The sequence below is a fragment of the Dermacentor silvarum genome, chromosome 6 (genome assembly GCF_013339745.2).
Source record: "Dermacentor silvarum isolate Dsil-2018 chromosome 6, BIME_Dsil_1.4, whole genome shotgun sequence".
Taxonomy (NCBI): Eukaryota; Metazoa; Arthropoda; class Arachnida; order Ixodida; family Ixodidae; genus Dermacentor; species Dermacentor silvarum.
In genome coordinates, this window is record NC_051159.1 from 69,613,435 (window position 1) to 69,636,733 (window position 23,299).

Here is a 23,299-nt window from a genome sequence, read left to right on the forward strand (position 1 = left end):
CTCTGGATTTACTTTCTTCCTTTTTTTATTGTCTCATCCCTTTCCCGTATCTTGGTCGTCACTGCGCGCATACACACGTAAACAGCGACGCCGCGTGCCGTCCTTGGCGCCGAGCGTATACTCATAAAGAGGGACATTAAGCGTCCGCGCCGAGACGCGCTGGCGAGCCATCATTGTCTCTCCATTTAGGGCCCATCGCCTGGCGGAGGCGGCTGTTGGCAGACGTCGACCGGGACGGCGCGCACGATGCGGGAGGCACCAGTGCGCGCGGATCGCAACGCAGGGCATCTCGCGAAGACGCCGCCACCAACTCGACGAGGGCTCACGGAGGGCACACCACGCCGGCGCCGCCAATCCATGTGTTCTGCATGTCCCGCGAGCCCACGGCACCCCGGAGACCACGCACGGGATCGACCGAGATACTGGCCGGACTATAGGACCTTCCACATTACTCCCGTACGTACATATACACCAGTCGCCCGCACTTGAATAATCACACCGCGGGTGCATACCCAAAGTTGGCAAGTTTTTCCGTAGACGACGATTTTGGGCGCTGAAGTGTACAGCGACGCCGATGCGCAATGTTTCCAGGACAGTATGTGAATAGGAAAACAGTACAGCGTTTGAAAGCTGTACAAGTGTCAAGCATAGCTGTTCCAACACGCAATTCAACAGTCTCCTCATGCTTCTGTTAATACCCCACCATCTATAATATGGCAGCGTTCAGCCACGAAAACTGAAATATTGTATATATACTAGCTACGTGCACACAGGATACTGGCAATCCCCTGTATCTTTTATCTATACATCGAAATGACTCGAGAAATACATCAAATAACAATGCCGAGAATGTAGACTGCTTGCCGTATCATTGTGTAACCTCCGAAAGCGCGTATCCAGAAGAAAATACAAGGCCTGTTCGAAAACTTGTGCGTAATAAAATCGTGTACGTCTAATAGCGTATCAGAATAAAACCGTCATAAGGACCCCGGGCTATGTCAGCTTTTTTGTTCCTTAGAAATCACCAACCTTAACGAGACAATTTATTAACCACGATGAGCAACACGACAACAAGGTGAGAGCAGGAGCCAACGTTCTCCTGCTCGCATCTTGTTCTCGTGTTGCTCATCGTCTTGAATTTCCATCTCCCGCATTCCCCGTGTTTTCCCTGGTATCCATTAACCAGCAACCGATGTTAAACGGCAGATCTTACTTTCCTTGGCACGCATGAAAAATATGATAAAGCCCTAAATTTGTCCTAAGGCCATTAATTCTGAGTTGTACGTGAAGTGCAACGTTGTGAAGCAAATTAAGTTAATATTGATTATATTACATATTATTACAAACCTAAAGGCATTTAAAGACGAGGCCGTGAGGTACAGTGCACAGTTGCGGAATCCCGCAAGAGGGGGGGGGGGGGGGGGGGGGGAGTATTATGAAAGGGAAAAATTGTGATACGCTACATTCGGGCGGATATGGAATATGGAAACCAGTTTCTATATGGTAGCTACAAAGGAAACCCATATGGAAAACCGTATGGCTTTCCTTTGTATAAATTCGTGCTGCACTGAGGTGGAGGACAATTTTTCCCATTCAGTTATTGTAGTATATTATTAGATCTAGGATTTACTGAGTGCTTCCAATTAGCCAGTTTTCTTTTTCGCATTCATAGCGGCGGCTTTTTTTACAGCTGTGCACAACGCCGAAAATTTGCTTGCACGTTATGTCTGAAGCCATCTCAATAAAAATGGTTTCTCTCGAATTTAACATGGACCTTGCAAGCTTTTGTAGGCACAATCACCACACAGTAAGATGAATTTTACGTGTTGGCTATTTCGCTGAGTCATACTTCGGAGGAAAGTGAAAGTAACTGTGCTACATGTAGCGAGCGAGAAATAACCAAGTGATCACGCCTTCGTCCGCCAACTGCCCCACGAGTATGATCAGCTTGCCAACTAGCTAAATAATATGACTGTAGCTCAAATGTCCAGCTTACATGTAAACATGACATGGCAATACCAGTAATGCATATATCAGACAACTTTATTTACTCCTTAGCAAATGAGAAGAAAATAAACTTTATTGAAAAGAAAAATGGGCCGGCAGTTTTCGTTTTGGTGGCCTCAGGTGGCTGCTCGAAGTGCTTGGACTACGGAGGCATCTTCGGCTTGCCGGACGGCCCAGAGCTGGTCTCTTCCAGCTCCGAACTGTTGAGGGCCGCCTCCCAGCATGCTTTTTAATTTGTGAAGTGAACAGATATATGCAAGAGAATGGTTTGGAAATGAGAAGTAAGAGCTGTATACTGTATATTGAAAAGAAATATTGTCATCCACCTCACAGTCGTATGAAGTTGTAACGGAAACCCAAATACGGGTTTCTCAGAAAGGAACGCCATTTAAGAAAAACTCGTCCTGTTACGGAGATCGAACACGGGTCCAACGACTTTACGGAGTGGTCGCTGTATCATCTCTGCTAACGGTACAGGAGGCTAACAGATGGTCAGGGCGAGGCCGAATCAATCGACAACTCGAAGCACCGGGACTCATGAATTTTTGCGGAAATTCGCAATGCGGTGGAAGTTTCATGAAAGGGCCTAACTGTCATCCGCCTGAAAGTGCACAGCGCGAAACTACGAAGGCATTTTTTCTTTCTTTTTTTTTAAGATATGCTTCACAGCTTCCAAAAGAAATTGCTCTGGTCTGGGATTCAGAATGAATTTTTTTTTGTCAACTGCGAAGCTTTCTTTTTTGAGATACCCACATTGAATTTCCTTTGTGAGCTTCTGATACTCTCGGGTGTATGAGAATTTCTCATTCACAAAATTTCGTCCACCTTGTGGATTTCCACAAAAATTGTTTGTAATATTCTTTAACGCTGCTTTAATTGTATTAAAATTACTATGCAATTTTACAGGTGTCTTGTGCATGTTGTATGCTTAGAACCACGTATACGTGCACTGCAACAGATGTTACCCATCCGCCTGTCTGTATGCACAGAATTTCGCCCACACCCGCATTGAATTCTACTGATTTATGTGCCCAAAATCATGGTCAGATTATGAGGCACGCCAAAGTGGGGGACTCCGAAATAATTTTGACGACCTGGGGTTCCTTAACGTGCGCCCAATGCGCGGCACACGGGCATATTTTTGCATTTCGCCCCTATCGAAAATGCGACCGCCGTGACCGGGATATGATCCCGCGACCTCGGGCTTACCAGCGCCACGCCTTAGCCGCTTAGCCACCACGACGGGTACCCACAACCTCATTTGCTAAGTATGATACACGTGACTATGCACATCTATAGTCGATGTTGGCAGGGTAGGAAAAGGGCCCACAGTGCCGCTCCTCTAGAAGCTGATACTGCATGAATTTCCAGGAAAAATATACGTCGACTATGCCACCGACTCATTGTCGATGCGGCATTCCCTCAGGTGAACCTGCAGGCCATAAACAGAGCGGTGTGCCCCTACTGTCTTAACTATGATGTGAAACACGTGATCACATTCTGTTAGTGTGCCCGACTTACAAAACTCAAATAAGCGGACTGTTTGAAGTGCTGAGCTCTCTCGGCGTGCGTGACATCTGTGAAGCTGATGCACTGCTTCGCGCACCAAGTCAACTGCGTTTAAATGTGGCGACGCTCTTCGATCGTTTCTGGGCAGTTGTCACTTGATGGAAGGAATCTAATTTTTTCGCAAGTGTTACATATTTGTATGATCCTGTGATGTGCACGCTTTTGGTGCGAGCTCTTATATGCCATCTCCCTACTCCCGCGGTACTCGTCGACTTCTAGCGGTTTCTAGCACTCCCTGCTGATAACCGCTCCTGTAGATCATCTAGATTGATATCACATAATCTCCCAGTCGCCAGGCTATCAGCTCACGTCGCATTTGCCCATAGATTGACTCTCGGCCGAGGCATTGCGCGCTGCCTGAGCCTCGGGTTTGGTGGAACGTCAGTTTTTTTACCTACTAAAACATCCACTAATAGTACTAAATCACGTGAGACAAGCCCAAGTATTACTTATGACTAACTTCACCTTTAGAAGAACACAGACAAACAAAGAAACACGCAGCGCGTGCTGCAAGCCGAATAGTTACTTTCTCAAGTATTTCATATAACACGTTTCTCTGTCGTTTCAAGGTGGAGAAGAAAATTGCGTATCAATTCTTGCGCGAACACACGAATACCAAGATAGCGAAGAGGTTCTTGCAGTCAAAGTTCTCAACTGAATCCGACCCGGGGCCACTCGTTTTCAATCGTAAATATGTGTGCGCATGAGCCGTGCCAAATCCGTGTAATCCCTGACTGTGTGATGCGGTAATAAAATATTAACGCGCACGGAAAGCACTGAATGGACTGCACGTTCAAGGAACTTCTTCCTCTCTATCAGAATTTCGCTTTTTGAAGATGGGGGGGGGGGGGGGGGGGGTTCACCTGCACGAGCTGAAGCCATAGTAAATATGAGAACTTACACGCGTAGACATGAGCATGCAAACATCGGAAAATTTTGTGTACCTGCTTGTAATGGTATAGTATGGATATACCACTCACTCTATATACCCAAGAAGGTTGTACAAATACGAACAATTGTTGCCTATATCTGCTGCATGGTAACAATTGTCTCCACGTGTTTGAATCCTGGTGTCGATTTGAGTTTATTCGTCGAAGAATTCACAGACAGCTCTGCGAGCAGTCTCCATGGGCCCAACGTGCAGTGGCCTGAACTCGCTGAGCATAATTGCGGAAACAATTTTGAGTACTCGCTCTTTTATTTCCCCTCAAACATTATCGAACGAATTAAGGCGCATGTTACAGAAGCCTAAGGGACTTGCTATACTTCAGTAATTTCAAACAACGTAAGCGGTTTACAGACGTTTTATGGATCCGCTTGAAATTATTGCTCTCGTGACCAAGCCAAGAAAGTGTTCAATAGTTTGTGAAGGCTCATGAAATGTTACGAAAGCAATAAATCACATAGGATCGTTGAGTATATAAGGCGGTAAATGACCGTGTTATGTTTCTGTGGGAGGCCGACAGCGTCGTTGAGCACCTAAGTGTTTCAACATCGGCTCAAAGTCTGGAATTACTTTTCAACCAACACCTCCACAGTATCGTAGGCCTTATGAATCGCTACACGATTAGTGTATTTAATATATGTCGTCTACATTTTAGATTGTTTGAACTTTGTACAGGGTCCGACACCCAAGTGCGACTCCCTAATACTCGCCCTCCTTTTGTCGTCGACATTTTACATATCTCAAACTGACGGATAGAAATACTATTACAAATTGCGTCACGTGAGTTAAGTTCACGTGAGTGGCTCGCTTCACGTTGAGCTCCCAGAGCAAGTAAATCAGACAAGAATGCACCACTCAAAGCATGCGATACGCAAAGTACACGCACTACTATGCACTCCGTACACGCTGTTCACATGCACAGCAGGAACTCCACGGACAAGGACATCATTTAAACTTATACTTTTTTCTGTGCGGTTGAGCGCAACTTAAAATGATTCATTTCAGCCTGTTCTTACACCAAGCTGCACCTTGGTTATTTCTAAAGCTAGATGTTGTGAAAAAGCTTCACTATTTTGTAGAAGCTATGCTTGAAAAAAACTTTTTTTGGATCGGCCCGCTTCACCTACTACAAAATAGTTACCTCATTTTTATAACTTTGGGACAAAGAAAGCGAGAGGACGAGCGCTTTGTCTTCCTTTGCCGTTGTGAGTTACTTGGGCTGTTAAATACTTACAATGAGTTATCAACTAGCCTTTTCTTTTGTTATCTGCTCTCACCGTGCCACGCGTATGCCGCCTCAGAAGACAGAAGACAGCGATATCTGTTGCTTAGAGTGAAATCAAGCTGGGGCTCGAGAGATACGTCTTCATAAAGTATTCATGCTTATTTGTTTTCGCTCAGCGTATATAAGTGCTTACGTTGCGGGACACAAAAACATAAAAAAAACAGAAGAAATAGGCGCCACAAGGCATTTATTCTGAACCTCAGAGCGGAGGCGATGCGCTGTTGATATAATACGCGCAAGGAGTGTCACACCACTAGGCACCTTCGCAACGACTGCTTCACTGGGACGTACTTTAGGGATGAAACTGAAGATGGTAATGAAATGACGGCATGTTCTGATATCAAGACGCGCTTTTGACAGTGGCAGGCTATAGCACCAAATTGGCAGTATGATTACTAGTGACAGCAAAAAAGGAAACATTATTGAATGTGCACGTTAGCATTGAAAATTATTTCTTGGATGCACATTTTGGTGTCATCTTTGTGAATTACTTGGTCGATACGACTTGTGCATACAGTTATATCACGCGCTGCAAATTAGTTTTTTGTTGTTTCTGAATAGTTGTTCATACTTGATTTTACGCTTCCCTATGTCCGACGCACTTTCTGAAACTCATGTGTGGGTGATGAAAAAAATTTGTCAAAGCCAGAGCTGAAGTATCCTTTGCTGTCTTTTTTTTCACCTCTCAGCTTTCGCTTCAGCGCTTCGTACTAGTATTGATGCGTGCACTGTTGATCGTTCGGTATCTTGGATAGGCAGCCTTAGGTTTTACGAACATTGTTGCACAACAACAGTGCATTTTCATTTTTGCGTGTTGGCACGTACCAGAAACGTGAACGTTATTAAACGCAATACGTTATGTGTATGTTCGCAGCTTCAGTAACGTTTTTTTGCGCGAGCTCAGTAGGAGAGATACCGCGTTTTGTCTAATCTTGCATACGCGGCGAGGTGAAGTGAAATCACGCCTTCGGAAGCCGCCACGCCCGTATACAGATGATAAACGTTATCGAAGAGGGTGGCGATATGGGCTTGTTGGTCGGTCATTAAGAGCGGACAGAAATAAAGTACAAAGTGTACCAGGTGACGGCTTTCTTGTTTTTCATTGCAAAACATGTACATGCCACCTTCTTCTACATGACACCGCTATTATAGAGAGGGATAAGCACGAGCGTGTAAGATTATTACTAGAAACTGAGCAAACCCTCTCGTCCACTGACCAATATATAAGCAAACCATCACTATCATTGTCCGTGAGAGAGTTAGATTATTTGCGCATGCCATGAAAGCTGACCGCATTTGCAATGCATCCTTTAGGTTTTCTTGTTGTTTTCTTGATGTACTGGTTTTAGATTGTTCGCGTGCCGTCATGTACGTATATTCAAGGTTGATATCGCTGTGCACGTGGTTTTTTGGGGGTACAAGTACGACCGATCCCGGAAATAAATTTCGTTGTTGATAGTTAACTAGCGCTCGTCTTCGTCTTCGTTTCTTGTGTCCGTGTTTTGCTGCGCTATCCAAATACCATTCCATGACCTCATCACGCTCATCACTCAGGAAACTTACATGCGCTAAAGCATTTTGCACGCGCTCGTTTGTGCAGCTGTGAAAGATTTTCATAAAGCTTCAACCATCTTTGTTTTCTTCTGCGGAGAACAACGCGTGAAGAGGTTCAGCTGTTGAGATTCTGAAACCGACCAACTTCCCCGTAGGCAAGGAACCTCACCAAGAAAACGCTCTGTTTCATGCTGAACTGATAAAATTATTTTAAACACATATGGAAAGCATTATACGCACCATTTAGTGAATTCTAAGCCAATATCTTACTGATTAGCTACGTTCGGTATCACGAATATGTAAGGCTGTTTTGACTATATACACTAAGAATTTGATTTAGGTGCTCAAGTATACATATAATGCATTGGCTAAATTTGCAAAATTGCTAAATTTCTGGAAAGTACGTTGGCAAACTTTGAAACTCTGAATAGGAAATTCGAGAAAATGTGTCATAACTTCAGGGAACGGAACGTCGAAGGCCGACCAAAGAATGCACACGGCATAGCTTAAGCCAAGGCGTGGCGCTTTACTGCAGCATACTTTAACGAAACTCACGTGACCGAAGCATTGTCGATATATTTGTTATACTGTATTTTACTGCACTCATTTTTGTCAGCTTTAATGACTTTCTCAGGTGGAGCCGCAACATTACCACACATAATTTCGCTTCGCGGCGGTAGTGTTTAAATTCGAACTTCAACCTCAACATGTTGACATTTTGGGACTTTTGTCACTTTCCGTGCAATTTTCGTATGCTTTAATGAAACATTCATTAATTTTTCAACCAATACCAAAACCAAACAAAACCAAAAGTGCACAACCAAGAGTTGTTCTGTCAAAATACCACGTTATTATGCAAAGTGTACAAGAGATAACTTGGTCAAAAATAAAAATAAATGCCTATCGCAGCAGATAACACGGCATTTCCCTGTAAGGAATCGGAAAGATTTGATCGTCTTTATTTGCGATTTGGTAAACATGGCGCTCACAAAAATAATAATAAAGAGATCTAGAGATAAGAAATTAGGCGCTCAGGTCAGATAGTCTCCGTCAACGAAAAACCTACGGAGAATGGCTTTGCAACTGCACTGCAACATATTGTATTCAGCGTCTGAACATTATTTTCAGGAGACTGAGAAACTCCAAAAGCTATATATAATGAAATGTTGTGTGGCTTGCGTTAGGACATTCTTGTTCAATTTTTTTAGTGCTAACTAAGGATGCATTTGAACTCTGCCTGAATTGCGCATGAACTTATTTAAACTGCGATGTGTCGTGCACTTGCTGTGCTGTGCGTTATGAGCAGTCAAATCGTGTGCGAACTTTACGTGAAGGCTTTCTAAGCCTTTTTTTTAAAGCAGACTGCAAGTAAACGCACACTACGTTGTGGTGTAACGTCTACGTACTGTCAGGTGCGTATCTGTTTCAACAATGTGCCGACAATCCGTAAAAAAGCGTTCTAAATGTTTTATTTTCAAATTGTCGAACTTTTGGGCGAACACGTGATGGTATTTCTCGTATCGTTAAGGAACGAAACCTGCCTTGCCTTCAACTGCCAAAGTTTCAGGAATCAGCGTTCAATAAAAGACGACATGATATATTTAAGCTCGTGGGCGAACTGCATAGACTACTGCTTGCCGCTGCCAAATCGAGAGCCAGCCGCAGCTCCAGATATGAAATAGACAATGCCGCCGCATCGGTCACCAACAACGCCGCAATGCGCTTTTCGCATTGTCGGTTGCTGCGGAAAGAATCACCCTAACAGCAGAAGCAGAAACAAACGAGTCGCATTCGCTCCCAGCCTTGTTTATGAACGATGGATGGTCCTAAACAAAAGCAATAAGGGCCTCTTGGAAATGAAGGCTCGCGTCACTGTCCCGGCAGTCTCTCCATTGTCTATATCCGCCTGGAGACATGTATGCGTCCGGCCGCCAATCGCCAGATGAGATGGTATACGCGACGCTCGATAAAACCCTGGTCTGCGGGGCCCCCGCCCCCATGGGCCCTCATTCGACGACGTCCTCCACTAATAACACAGCCAACCACTTAGGAAGATTCGTGCTGCGCTGTTGGGACCACAACGCTTATGTCTCTTCTCTTCTAATAGGATATGCGCGCCTTCCGCGTGCAAACCTAGGGAAAAAATTAAAAAGAAATCCGAGTGTAGATCTTCACGAATGAACTCAGGAATATATTGGCAGAGAAGGAACCCCATTTCAGTTCCCCTTATGTGATGGAACAATTTTCAAAATTGCGCGGAATATTGCATTCGAACAACCTTAACTCTGGGAGATAACAGTGAGGTTGATTTCGGCTTTCGCTTTTGGACGTGAACTCCAGTGGAATCGCTCATTATAATTTTCAGTTGAACATGCTTTAAGGTGACGATACACTAATCGATAGACTGAGAGTGAAATATTGTCCACCAGGAGCCCTTCATAGATTATACCTTCGTAACATTGTCGTTGATTCACTCGGCCCACGTTGCACGGAGACACCGGTGCTGTGTGGCCTCGATTTCACCATGCATGCGTTATGAACGTGCACTTATCTTTCATATCATTGAGCGAAAAGTTGTAGTTAATCGTTTGTTCACTTGGAGCACTCAATAGTTCATTACTCTTCATCCTTTACTTGCGGTAATCAAGGTGCATTATCTGTTTCTTGCTGCCGCTGTCGCCTGTGCTGGAAACAGGGGCGTGGTTCCCCTCATCTGACCTGTTGTGTCGGATTTTCGATGAAGCTCTTTGCATGAGTGAATCGTTAACTGAATCTAATCCACTGACATAATGTTTACTCCGGCCTTAAAAGGTTGGCAGCTACGGCTAAACTGTAGTTCAGTGATGTCACAAGGGGGCATACGTGGACGGTCGTTTTTTTTTTTTTTTTTTCAAAAGTGAAAGCAATGAAGGTAGCGACTCTGTAATCGAGGCTGGTGCACAACTCTGAGCCAGCCACACGCATAGCCTCGCAGAAATAACTTCAGTGTATAAGTTTCCTACACTTTCCTTGGTGAGGAACTTCCACAACTTACTTGAAATTTAACCTAACACAAGAGCTATATTTGTGTGTCAGGCGTGGTGCCCCAGTCGCCTAATGTTAAGCCGAAGAAGTCGCCCCATGTTAAGCCGAAGCCCTCACTCCTATTAAGAAGTTACAGCTGCTCAGTGCATAAGAAAACCATTTTTTTTTTTTTTGCTACGCAAATGTGGAGCAGGAAGGTACAGCGCTTTATAAAAAAGAGCAGTCGCACCGTATTGGTTCATATACCCTGTTCGCTGTATTTCACTTCCACGGCCGAACGTGAGGCTTGTGCAATCATTTTTAAGCAAGATTTTCCAACATCTGCTTTCTTTAACATCCTATTTCACGTACAAATTCCCGCTTGTTCAACGCTGTCTGAGCGTAAACGCGTCAGGAATCATGGCTTGATAACATATAGAAAATAACTGGCTCGATATTCTAATGCTTCCATAAAAGGAGTGCACAAAGCTCTCGGTAATTTTCTTTCGCACCGTTCTTCACTTCTTCGCCCTTTTCGTCTAGACTGAGCGGCCGCAATCGTTCAAACAAAACGAATCGCAGATTTCGCTTGTTGGCCCACAGTCGGCGTTCTCCAAAGAATGCTTTCCGTTGTTCCCAGCGCACCTCGGTTTGTACGAGGCACGCGTGACAGAAAACGGCTGCTATCAACGTCAAAGAGAGCCGCCTTTTGTGCGGTGCTGGTCGGCGAAGCTTAAAGCTCTCCTTATGCGCAAGCTGCTTTGTGCATATGTTTTCCTCGAGTGCGAATTGCGTCAAAACGTGACGCAGCCTAACGCCTGAAAAAAATTCAACCTTTGACGCCTATAGTATAAGATTTAGGACTAACTAATAGATTGAAAACTAAATCAATAAGCCGCTGACATGACGTGTACAAGGAATTCTGTTATGCATTATTGCAAAAAAAGGCATCAGTACAAAATGTTCTGCAGTGGAGTCGCAGGTATTTTCTTCGCATCATTAACTGGTACGGAGTCACTCTAATAGGTTGACATGCATTACATATCTAGCATGTATATTACGTGTACATGTCTGAAATCTAAAATGCATTCCAATAACGCAATTATAAGACGGTTTTTCGATGGTTTTTGATAAGACCTGGTGACAAGTGTGAAGGCTGTTGGAAAATAATTCACCTATAGTAGCGCGGTTTACAACTTACATCTAGACATTAACGGGAAGAAAGTTGTGCGGTATTTACCTTCAGAGCCAGCCGCTATTCTAAAGAATATCTGCGACGTTTCCCCCAGTTACGCACTGCAGCAGTGCGTTGCATTTTATTGTAAAACATTTATTCAAAACATCCAGCCGGTGTATAATGCGCTGTACAAGAACACCGGCATACGAACAATCGGTACGAGAAAAAAAAATCGACATGTGAAACAACGTGACATATATGGACATAAACGCTGTGTAAGGATCTGTGTTCGTATTGAGAAGCCGCATTGAGCAGAATTTACAGAGTCGTGGTTAAACCGTTATCTATTCCAAGACAAGACTGCACAACTTGTTTACGCAGCAAAGTCGCCGGCAAAGTTTAGTGAGAGATTAAAAAATTTCCGAGCAAATAATTTTAAGTGAACTCAGCTGCTCATGTAAAATATTACAACTCGCATACTGTCATAAAGATACTGCGAAATCTATTTCTTTTACTTCCGCGCCCATGAAATTTCGCACGACTAAGAGGCACGCGAAAAGTTCGATCACGGAATATTACATCCAGTGCCTTCTTAGAAAAACCGTGAAATTTATTAGCCCGGAATTTGCACCAAACATGTCACTCATGAACTGGTAAAGTATGAAAGCTTCTACTTTAGTTCCTTTTCAATTTATTTCCGTTAAGTCGCACAAAATTCGCCCGAGGCTTTTCATAAGCTTCTCGCGTAAACTTCGAAAATGGGCCGACTCTTTTCTTCACGCATTGCTCTAAATAATACTGTTCATTACCAGGCGTCAAAATAACCTTACTTAAGAACTCCTGCATATCTCCTTCACCAAACTGCAAACCCGTGAGGCATGAATTAAACGCATGTTATCCCAGTGGTTGTAGCCCAGTTGTATAGCCAAGTGGTCATGGCATTACTCTACTGAGCTCCAAGTCACATATTCAACCCCGAACACGGTGGCCGCATTTTGATGGGAGCAAAATACGAAAAGGCTCATGTACTTAGATTTAGGTGCACGTTACAGAACCTCAGGTGATAAAAAATCCGGAGTCCTCCACTAAGGTGTGCCTCATGACTAAATCGTGTTTTCGGCATGCAGAACTTCAGATATTAATTGAATTAATTCTCTGCCTGTTCCTGCTTGTTGCAGGGATAATGCCTCAAGTATATATATATATATATATATATATATATAAACTAAAAAGTGACCGAGTCATTCAAGGCATATTACAGCGTGTGTGAGTCCTCTCATCAAGCGCGTTGCTATGGTGCCGAAATCACTCTTTGATCTCTGGAAAGGAGATCACGTACTTTCCCACTCACTTTTACTAATCAGCGCCGAGAGCAGGCAACAAAGAACACTTGATCCATCAACAAAGCATGCATGTTCGCGCTAATGTACATGGCCCGAGCACTTTCTTTGCTGATAGCTTCCTGTCTTTGTATATTTTATACTTTCCGTACCATGGAGTGTCTCGCCATCATAATTGGAGACAAGCGCATTCAGATAAGTGCATGCTCGCGCTCGCGCGATCGTGTTGTCTCAGTCGTTAAGGTAAACAAACGTTGCTGTTTTACCTGGCAACGCTAGAATGTGAAACAATGTGACTATTCTGGTGAATCGGTGTCAATGACCTGTGCTGCCTCTGCAGCAACGACATCTGACCGCAGCCGAGCGAGCGTGCACAAACGTACAAAAATAATTGTACCTCTGGAATCACTCATGTATAGCAAATATTTCATTTTGTCGAGAAGTTATATGCATGTTCTCATGTCAGAACAAGTCAAACGGACTGCCAAGAACGTTAGTGTAAATATAGAAATATCAAAATTTAGTTGGAGCCCTTATATAGCGAAGGTGAAAGCCGCTGCTTGGCATAATACGGGGTATTTAACATCGTCGCGACGCGTGAACACAAGAAGCTAGGAAAACGAGGGAGGTCACTTGGGTAAAAACAAACTTAAAACGGTCAAGCGTGGACCTCGTCTTTTGTCTAACTGTGCGTTATTTTCGCCGTTCTTTTACACAACACAAATTTGTATATGTATACTATTATGTATAGAAACTTAAGACGTCAACAAGACTGCAAATGTTGGGAACCTATCGCACTGATCCACGTCTCGTTCTTATTAGACGCACATTAAGGTGCGGACATACGCGAAAAAAAAAATAACTTTTTTGGTAGCTTTCGTATAGTCAGTGACGTCTAGCTCCTGCTGTAAGTATGCGCGATTATTTGAGCGTACACTTTTCATACCGTGTCCACACATACAAAGTAAATGATGCCAAGAACGCGATACGTATACAGAAGGTTTGTCCAGCGTTTAGCAAATGCAGATATAACGGACGAATTTAACCGCGTTTTCAAGCTTTTCAGTGAAGTTGTATTATCACGTGTGTTGTTCACTGATATTTATCAACTTGCCCAATCGCGCAATCGCGCGTTTATGGTTATTCGATGGTGCACGTGTTGTCATTTGCTCGGAACGCAAGACGACAAGCAGTGTTAATTCTCGTCGCTGTATCTTCCAACGATGATAGTCACACGCATTTATGTGAAATAAAGAGGCAGAAAGCAAGAAATTAAAAGAATGTAGCATTGACTTTTTTTTGTTCTTGTTGAAAGACCGAAATCTTGCCCAAGACGTGGCATTTTCTTGCCTCTACTGCCGTGTTTTGAGAAAACGTTTCGCAATTTCGCAACATTCGCTACAACACAAAGATTCACGATACTCGGTGTTTGGCTCCCCAATCGCACCTTAATTATAAAGCATACGGCGGGGAAGCATTTATGAGGGAATTGAATGAATTATGGAGTTAATTTGCAGAGGAGTTATTACTCTCGGCAAGTTTGTTGTCTGTTTCGCACAAAAATCAGTAATTGCGGTACGTTATTCTTTCGGAAACATATCCAGCCTTGTGATTCTGAATACCCGCAGCCATTTGGCACCAAGTGTGACCGAAAAAAATCAGGCTAGCCATTGAATAGCTCTCGAGAAATGCAGAATTCGAGGCGCATCTTGTCTAAAAATACCCTAGAAGGAGTAGTGTATTTAATTTAAGCAATCTCTTTAAAGAGCGGAATGGTTTATGGGGCCAAATATTATATGCCGGTACACGTTATGAGTTATATAACAATATTTCTTAGAAATGTTCTGAAATACCTGAGAAAAAAAGTGGTCGACATCGGCTACAACAATAATTTGGGCTATCAAAGTTCGAAGTAAAAGCCCTTGGTTGTACGTGTATGTACCATTCCAAGAAAACTCGAATTCTCACCAAGCGAAAAGGCTGATGAAGGTGAGGTTATATCGTATTACCTGTTATTTTCTCGAACACCATGAAAACAAATTACTTCTGGGGTTCTGGGTGCCAGAACTCCAATCTAATTATGAGGCACACCGTATAGTACGGCACGCCGGAATAATTTTGACCACCTGGGGTTCTTTAACGCACCCCGGATACATGGGGCACGAGCGTTTTTGTATTTCGCCCCCATCGAAATGCGACCACCGTTGCCGGAATTCGATCCCGCGACCTCATGCTTAGCAGCGCCACACCCAATAGCCGCTAAGCCACCACGGCTGGTTTTAACAACTTGAGCACGAATAAGTTGGAACGATTGCGACATGTCAATATGTAGACTAATCTGCACGATAACATACAATAACAGCAATCGTAAATCAGCTTTCAATAATCGGAACTGGTCATCCGAAGTATCCGGAAAATCAAGGATCGTATTCATTAATGCTTTGGTTTCCAGCATGAACTATTAGTCTCAGACAACCCCCAAAATTACAAGCATTTTCATGAGACTGTGGGGTCCATAAATATGTTGAATTTTATTTTGCTGCTCAGTGACAGCTAGCAAAACAAAACGCGAACTGAGAGGCTCCACTAGGAACAATTTTGTGTAGGACAAGCTAAAGCACAAAAACGAAGTACGTTGTCAGAATGCATGTTCGCCTTGTCCTTTGAAAATTTTTGCACGACACATCGCGTCCTTTTTCTGCGTTATAATAGAGAAGCGAATGAAAGGTGTTTCATCCGGTTGTGAACTACTTCTGGAAAACGCTGGTACCGTAAGATAGCTGGGGCAAAGCGCTTTCTGGGGAAAAAGAAACGAGAGCTCATTTTGCCCCCGTGTGTTGTGCACGTGATAAGGCACGTTCTTTTCTTCGACACACGCACTTAACTTCGAGTACGGCCTGAAAAAAACTTGACAGACATGCACGCCCGAAGCTACACAGCGCGTTTTTCGGCCCCGTGCTTCTTTCTCAGGCTTTTCTCATTTCTGGACAGGCGCTTCTTTGAAGTCTTATCACACTTTGGGAGATTTGCAGCCACCGCCAAGCCGTGCTGGTCCTGCCATGTTCTCAACATTATAAACGTTTAGGAAAGCACTCCACCGCTGTCTGCAGCAAGCGACAGCCGACCTGTACTATCGCCGCATGCTCCGCTTCCTAATTCGCTGATGTTCCCGCGTATAAATCAATGTCAGCCATTATCGTCTAAGCAAAGATTTGTCTTTGGCGCCAGCTTGAAAAACGATAAACGCTCGACCCAGTGCGAGGGGGGAGTTTCCGCGCAGATTTCCTTTATCTCTTCGTAAGACTGTTTCGCAATGTTCGAGCCTACTTGGCAGCGCAGCTGACCAATGAGAGGCTGCCTTGATTCGCACTCACTCATACTGGTGCTCTTGCCTCTCTACTCATTATTCAATCTCAATCGCGCTTTGTATTTCTTTCTAGCGCGACACAGGCCTCATAGCAAGCAAAACATGAAAACTTGGCTTGAAAGAGAGCATTCGTAATTCGTATTTTCTGGCATGACAGCGCAATGCTGTCTTTTTTTTTCTCGTCGAATTCAGACCAAGTGACCTCAGGTGTAGCCATTCTGCAGGCACTGTTCATATAGAATTTGGCTTGGTGATGCTTGCGCGCAGGAAAACAATGATCTTCACAATACTGCGCCAATATACACAACAAATCAGATTTAGTTCTGGGGTTCTACGTACCAACACCACGATCTGATTACGAGGCGCGTGGTAGCGGTGGAGTCCGGAAGAATTTTGACCACCTGGGTTTCTTTAATTAACGTGCACCCAATGTATGGCACAACGGTGTTCGTGCATTTCATCCCCCATCGAAATGCGGCCGCCGCAGCCGGGATTTGATGCCGCGACCTCGTACTTAGCACCGCAACGTTCAAGCCACTAAGCAGCCATAGGGGGTCTGCAAATCACATTAAGAATTCTTGTGTCTTTGAAGTATCGCAAACATGATCCCGCTCATAATTGAGGGAATTTTACGCACCAAATGCACAGTTGTTGAATTGTAAGGTGCATGAAGGGAGTGCACATTGGTCCGATGCGAGGAACACTGTAGCTGAGGTCTATTTTTTTATTAGGAAATTATTTTTGATCCCCTGGAGTTCTTTATCTAAATACACATTTGTCTTTGTTAAAGTTCGTTGCGGGATTTGTCAAAAACTACAACGTCCTCTAGCAGGCTGTGAATACTTACGCAAGTTTTGTAGGCGCTGCGTTAGAACTGTGCTTGTGCAACCTGTAAAACAACTAGGTGGGCATTTCAGCTTGGCTTCTGAATTTATGTTCGGAATTTCATAACTTCCCATCCGAGTACTTTCTCGTAAATATGGTATTTTTTGCCTTTATGACGTTATATATCTGTACACGCGCAGCAATAATGTGTGTTTATGTCGTTTTCAAACACGTGGAATACTTATGTCATGTTCAAATCTTAAATGTTGATTTAAAACACATTAATATACTAAGCAGCACATGTATTCCGACCTTCCGCAACGCGTGAAGCCAGCGCACCAAGGAGATATCACTACAAGCCCAAGTTTAATTAAAGTATTTGATTCTGCATGCGTTCATGATGCTTGACACTGCGTTTTTCTTCGTTCAGATACTCATGCCATTAATGAAATCTTCCATCACGTGCTTTCCATATTACACTTTGCTCTGGATAAACAAAAAAAGAACAATGTATCGAGTCGAAAAACAAGACAGTTGTTTATACCAACACTTGATTAACTACCGGACATGTTTTACAACGCTCCCGTGAGAAGTTTTTGAATGGCTAAAATAATGTCACGCTTTCTTTGTTTCTTTTTCAGGTTACACCAGCAACAAATCCCTGAAAAGAGACGTGAGAAGTTGAAGCCATGACCTCGAGCCACTGCGAGCATGCTGACACCCACCGACGAAAAGTACAGAAATTATACTTCAGAAGACCTATCCGAAGCTAACTCCAGGATATCTTGTTACCCTTGACACGTCGCGTCGTGTGGCTTCTAATATTCACGGGTCGGATACACAAAAAGCTGAATGGGATATAATTTATTTTATATACACTCTTTCTGAACAATTCTTAATTCGTTTACGTGACCCCATGTGTGCCAATTCGCGCTACTTTATTTCACTGCTCTGCACTGTTCATATGGTTCTTCAGAGCGCAAACACGCACACACGATACAACGTCCCATTACAGGCTTCTTTCGTCAACATAATGTACGAATGTGCCAAAAAGTGGCGAGAGAGAGAGAGAGAGAGAGAAAGAAAGAGAGAGGGAGGGAGCTGCTGTTTCATTTGATAACACGTCCGTTCTCGTAAAAGCTCGAGGAAGTAGAAAGCACACATCGAGCCACTTCTATAGGCCCTGCACCCAGTTCGCAGGATGAGGTTTCATACTGCATAGGAAGCGTTTAGCTAGCTAGAAACGCCGTTCCAAACTATCTAGAAAAAGTACACAGCACTGTGTCACGCCTAAACAGTCGCAAAAAAGCGAACAGAACGCAGTATACTTCCAAAAAGCTCTAGAAAGTGCGGTCATTTTCTTGTAGCGCTAGCAGAATTGGCAGCAGTATATAGTCTTCGTAGGGTCGTAGATTCTAGAGTGTGGTTTAACAGCATCCAGGCGCATTCGTTTACCGGATCCTCCCAGTGTTCTCCTCTGGGAATGGTCTCAAAGGCACTTTTTTATCCTCTCCTCGGCAGCGCCTAACTTCAAAGGGCCTGTTGCCACGGCAACGGTATAGCCTACTGAGTCTATTGGCGACCCCCTTTCGGAAAGCACTTTTCTCTGCTCCCACGTGCGAAGAAGGAGCACCCAACAGTCCGCGGTCCAATGGCTGCTCTGGGTGTAATTGGCCCTCAGCCGGCATTGTTTCCAGCCCCAAAAATGGCGCCCATACTTCCGCCCGTCGGACGACGGCTGGTGCCGGTGTAGCAGACAGCACTTTCCCCTAAAAGGTCGGCTTCGCCTCTGAATTATGGTCGCCTGGAGATTTTCTACCGTCTCTGTGTGGTAAGCGTCCTGCAAGCGAGAGACAGAAAGAAGAGGAAAGAAAAATGGGTGTCAAAGCTGTACGTCGGGCAACACGCGGCAGTCTTGTATACGGCGTCCTAAGAAGGTTTGAAACGAAGGGCGCCATTGAAAGTAAAAGACCCTGTGATTGGCCTTTCCACGGCTTAACGACATGTTAAACAAGGACAGTCTCTTGAAGACAGCTCAGAAGTCTTGTACCTCCTTTACGTTTCTCGCACATTATGCTGTTCTACAAGCTATTAGAAAACTAATGCATTACTATTCCACGTCTTGTCAGCCGTGACTCCAAGGAGTCGAAGGCTCAAAATTTACCCAGCGCCCACACGCGCTGAGTGTAGTGATGCTTGATGCTAGGCATGAGATGGATTACTTGTCGCTGGCGGCCAAGTCACACGTTATACGTCTACAGAAAACTTGTATACTAATTGTGCTCTAGTTCGTGGAACAATCGAGTCTTCTCTTCTGCGTTGACACTCTTAGAACAAGAACAGCGTAAAGGCTTCAGAGGTGAGCAGCACCTTTACTATACCTCGGCAATGAAGGTGTTTTTGTTGTTATTTACTTAAAAAACACGGAGGCCTCGGTATGTCTAGCTTGTAGCCATCAATACGATAACGGGTACAATTTAATTGCGCTCATGGTAACAGAAATGTACAAACGATAGCACGTAATTATTGCGGATAAATTTGTTCCATGAATTTTCAGACAATAGCTACGGGACTTCTACAGAGAGAGTTAATAGTCTTGTGAATTTCTCGCACGCGAACATATGCTTTTCATGGATATCTTTGTTAACACCCCAAAGCCCAACATATCCTTTTTGGTGCACTGTGTTTGGTGCCTCAAAATTCACATTTAAGCGCTGATCAACTTGACTGCAAAGCCCATAGTAGCGTTCTTGATGTGCTGCATCGAGGTTCAGGTAGTGTATACTTGATAAAACCAGTTCATAAATAATTCATTACTGTACTAATAAATGTTTACACAAATAACACTTCATAGCACGAATGCACTCGCCGGTCGCCATGGTCAAAAATAATTTCGGACAGGCGCTTCGAATTTTCCTTGATGTAGAATAGCATATACAGGCTTTCTGGGGTTACTTTCGTATCAGTGCTTTCACTTGGACACTTCCTCACCAATGGCGAGACAGGTCACCACCGCGGATGATTTACCATCACAGCAATCTCGTGGTGTGGGCGTAGTGACTGAAACCATTCACAAAAATATGTCTCTTCAGTTCGAAGTCAACATACCACCATTGGTTATAGCGTCGCCCACGAGAAAGTGTTGTTTAATTTAAAGCGTCGTATTTGTGAGCAATACGGAAGTGACCGCACGCACGTAAAGCATATCGCTTGAAAATATCCACGCTTTATTAGTTGAGAAAAATGTGCCCTATTTTATTGCAGTTTCCCTATTGTTAGCAATCTTTCCCATCCAATCAACGTGTATCTTACGATGGAAGCCATGTTGCTTCTAAAACGAAATATTTTTTCAAACTACCCAAAATGAACATTCTACAACACTGCAAACATTTATCAACACGTCATCCGCATACACTTTGTGTTCCATCATAAAATTTAGTCATTCTTAACTGCTTTGATCACTGTATATTTTATTTTTGTGTTGTAATTTATGTCACGGGGTATGTTGTAAACCATTTCGATTAAGTGACAATTGCCGTAAGGCCAAATTTCTGCGAAAAGTGAAACAATTTTAAATGCAATAACCTAACACGGCCATATTGCTGTTTATTCCCTCGAAATCACTTATCGTCTTGGCCTCTTGAATCTACACGTTAAAATGCAGTAACATAATATTATTATTATTACGGTTACGGGAAAAAGTTTTCCCGTCGTCATTGTAGGTGACTAAGCATATTTCTTTAGTTTGCATTTCAATGGGTAAAAGTACTCAGCTTAAGGAATGCTTTATCATTTTTTCTTGTGAAGTGCTTAGGACCGCGTATTGAAAAGCAATAGAGCAGAAAAACGTGAACCAGTAGGTAAACGTAATCGAAAGTTAAGCTATCAAGTTGTTGATTAAATATAATCAGGTGACACCAAATGACGAAGCGCGCCCTAAATGAAGTCTCCGAATCCTGGCTGTAATGTGTGCTATATGCGATTCATGTACTATAGGAGTGAAATGAAACGCGAACAGCGGAGCTCGTGACCGAAGCATAACTAAAGGTATAGTGCGCGCCATCCATTCATCACCATTGACGGGCGCGCACATCTGGTTTGACTACATTGGGCGGTGATGCTCCCCTGATACTGCGACAATTTTTGCTGTTATTTTTGTTATTGTTGTTGAAAGCGAGAAAAGATGACAGCGCAGCAAAGATGACGGCACAAAGTGTACACACACGCGCACCGCTGTGCGCGCTTCATTTGACGCCGATATATATAGTACGTGCGACAACTTGTTTGCGTCGTCCGCTCGTAAATAAATTGCCGTATTTAAACACTCTAGAATGCTCGTTATTTCTGCTGTTTAAATGACTGCAAACGTGCTGACACGTTGCAATGAATAGTGCTTCAACAAGGGATGTCACCCTCTCTAACCAATGTTCCGACAAGGGAACTTGCCTTCGTCAGGACAAGTATCCTTGTCGAAATATTGAATCCAATCTGACGCTTCCCTTGTATTCCCCTCTATCCATCACTCCAACCCTCCATCTCACTGTGGCACTTCCCGGGACTTCCTGTAATCTTCCCGTGGCATTTACCGCGAGATGTTCCAATATCTAACGGACAGGTTGGCGCTTCTAAGTGGCGGCATAAGCTTTTTGTCGCCTAAAAGAAAGTTTTCAAAGTATTCTCACTGTTATATATGCTAAGCAAACTGTTAATGATACTATTATGGTCTCACTAAAGCTAGAGCACGTGAGCAATGCATAGTGTATCAACGACAGCTTCATGGGTAGCATTTCAGTTCGCACACGAGTTTATTAAGCCGGCAATACAGTAGATTCCTTTCAATACAAATGCAATATTATAATGGGCACATCCCTTATACTTTATCGGAAACTGCCTTTTAAAAAGGTGTCCTAATTACGGGTGACGAAACAAAGATATCTAATTTTTCCAACTTATCAGAAAACTTGGCTTAATAGAATTCATGTTAGACAGCACTTTGGGCATCATTGAAGTTCGGCCTTCGTTCATAACATACTACATGGAAACCATACAAACGAAATAGATGCGGTAATTGAAGGAGTGTGTTGTTTCTTTGTCCGCTTTACTAAAGCCTCCGATATGTGATTTATGTGTGCATACAAAGGTGCAATTCAAAGAATGTTGTGGTTGAATATGTTCATTTAGCGGTGGCAATGTCCGCAGGTGATTCGCCATTAGAGCTTCTATGTAGAACTGCGCAGACGAACAACTTCAGTGTTCACAATGCCTCAAGTAAAATTCAGGGGGCAGGAAATCTGTAACGGCTTGGGAAAATTACTGAATGTATTGTTCCTGACCTTTGCTCTATCAATACACAATTGTATTGCCCTCACTGTGATAACGTGGCTTGAAGGACCTTTTTCGCAACCAGAAAACGTCTTAATAGTAAATGGCTGCTTATACAACCTCATTTATAAGGTGTCATACACGGCCTTAGCAGAATTTATTAAGATTCACTCAACCACAGTGATTGTTATCCCATTACGGAAAGCCATATTTGTTATCTACTGCCATATGAACATTAATCCCAACTCTTAAAAAGGACTTTCACTTACAGCTTAATTCCTTCAAAACATTGACATACTAGAAATTCAAAACCGCTGCATCTACATGGAGTTATCTTGGTCGCACGAGCAGCATGAAGTGAATAAGTGACAACTGCTGTGTTTCGTGCACTGTGAGGAAAGTGTTTGCGAGAGCTATTTTTCGAAGTGGTCGGAATGCGCGGGCTGCAGCCCTCGTCCTTTGTCCTCATAAAAGCGAATGGTTGGCACGATGGCTCCATTACTGCAGGTAATTTTACGGCTATCATATAACATTTACTTTCACAAGGACAGATAACGTTTAAAACATTAAACGTCACATATAAGCAGGGCATGTAACCATAGCGACAGTGATCAGCATTTAGGTTTCCTTCGCATTACAAGAACAGAACACGCGTATGTGCTTTTTGCGAGCTACGACGGCGCTGGAAGAACATTTCATTGATTGAGATTGCACGCTCAAATTGTTGTTGCGTTTGCTTCAATCTTGCCTTGATGGAGGTCGCAGACTGAGCACGTGTACTCTTGCCAAGCGAATTCCTAGCTCGGAGTTTCGAATCCGGAGCACTTGATTTCACAGATGAGTTGTAATCTCCTCGACCCTCGCTTTGGCTGACACGGTTATAGCGGCAAAATAATTACAATAA

General features: G+C 43.5%; 1 long non-coding RNA gene across 1 annotated transcript; it reads left to right on the plus strand.

The window, feature by feature from the left end:
• Positions 1-39: 39 nt before the first annotated feature.
• On the plus strand, positions 40-17,967 carry LOC119455560 (uncharacterized). Its single transcript, XR_005192986.2, has 2 exons — positions 40-456; positions 17,715-17,967. It is a non-coding gene; the product is annotated as an uncharacterized LOC119455560 (long non-coding RNA).
• The last annotated feature ends 5,332 nt before the right edge of the window (positions 17,968-23,299 follow it).